This window comes from Elephantulus edwardii, unplaced genomic scaffold, assembly GCF_000299155.1.
Source record: "Elephantulus edwardii isolate Elephantulus edwardi_28Jun2011 unplaced genomic scaffold, EleEdw1.0 scaffold00079, whole genome shotgun sequence".
In the NCBI taxonomy this organism is placed as follows: Eukaryota; Metazoa; Chordata; class Mammalia; order Macroscelidea; family Macroscelididae; genus Elephantulus; species Elephantulus edwardii.
This window is the reverse complement of record NW_006399829.1, coordinates 5,658,988-5,660,741: the sequence shown is the minus strand read 5'-3', so window position 1 is coordinate 5,660,741 and position 1,754 is coordinate 5,658,988.

Sequence of the window (1,754 nt, the reverse complement as noted above, 5' to 3'; positions counted from 1 at the left end):
GTCGTGTGCCATTGAGTCACCTGTGATGTATAGCGACCCTATGTACAGCAGTTCTGAACCTTTCCCTGTCCTGAGCCGGTCCCACTAATTCTGACACACCAACCCCCATCACCCCAGTTACTGTACCGATCCATCTCATTCAGGGTCTTCCTCTCCTGAGCTGTTCGTTCACCCCCCACCCCCTCCGAGCATGATGTCCTTCTCCAAGAACCGATCTCTCCTAGCCCTGTGCCCAAGTTAGAGCTCCCAAATCCTAGCCTACAAGTAGAGATTTGGGCTCAATGAGATAAAAAAAAAAATAGATTCATCAAGTTCACTGTATAGTGAAACAACCTGAGAAGAGAATTAGAAACAGAAGTAAAACCTGAATCAGTTATACTATAAATTTACTTTATGGAAAATGGATTCCAACTTCACCTCAATGAAAAGCCATTATCTGAGAGTAACTTCAGTGATCTCGGGATTCCTATTGTCAATATTGATGTTGTTATTGTGTCAGAACCAAACTAAAGCTGACCCTCCAGTACGTTTTTAAAGGCAGTAAATCACGTGAGATGAGATGACCCATCCTTTCCCTGTGGAGTAGTTGGGGAATTCAAACTACTTGCTTTTTTAGACTACAGTGCAGCTTCTTACCACTTGGTTGACCAAAACACAACCCCACTGCCATTGAGACTCGTGACAACCCTTCATTGGTTTTTGAAACTGAAATCTTTGCAGTCGATATCTGGGCATTTTCTCCTGCAGAATGGCTCGTGAATTAGAACCTCTGAGGTGTCATTTAACAACCTGACATACATATTGTGCAAGATGCCACCAGGGTTGTAAGACTTGGTTATTCTTTATTATTATTTTTGTTGTTAGTTAGTTGCTGTCAAATTAATTCCAACTCACATTGGTCTTATAGTCAACTTGTATGTCTGAAGCTCTGCATATAATGCCCAACCATAAAATCTGGAAGCAAGAGTGGCAACCACTCCCTAAACAACATACCTCTGGAAACTCTATGAACTTTGATAAATGTCGATAGTGGTACAGGGCTTCAGGCCTTTTTTTCAGAGGGTGGCTATGAGTCATGCTCGACTTGAAAACAATCAACAACAAGAGTATATATAGCAGAATACACTTTGATACCCTAATTTCTACATGTACAGTGACAATGGTCATAATCTTCAAGTTGTACACTTATTTAGAGACTTCTTTTCTGAAGCTTTCCTCCTCCTGAGTTTAACACAAATTTACCAGCAGCTAATTTTTGCATCTAAGATTTTGAGTAACTATTACCAGTTTAATCTCACACAGGTAAATCTCAAAAGAGTACAGAGCTCAAGAATCTTTATAAGTTAAGAAAAACTATCTATCGCTTGGTTTTGAAAAGACTGGATGTTTTTGTTTTAAAGTTTAAAGATTATATAAGTACAAGAGTTTCAGGGGTTCATTCAGCTTCTGTGAGGTGGATGGAATAATGATTTTGGAACCTAATTTTGCTCATGTGATGTGATCAAAAATGAGAAGATATAACTGTAAACAGCCATTAGTAACTGAAACATGGACTACACAAGATATGAATCTAGGAAGTTTGTTGCTGCTATTATTAGGTGCTGTTAAGTCAACTACTGACTCACAGTGTAACTATGAATCTGAACCCTGCTCTATTTTTCACAATCCTTATCATTCTGCCACAAGTGAGCCCAATGTCATAGTGACTGTCTCAATCCATCTCATTGAGGATATTCCTTTCTTTCACTGACCTT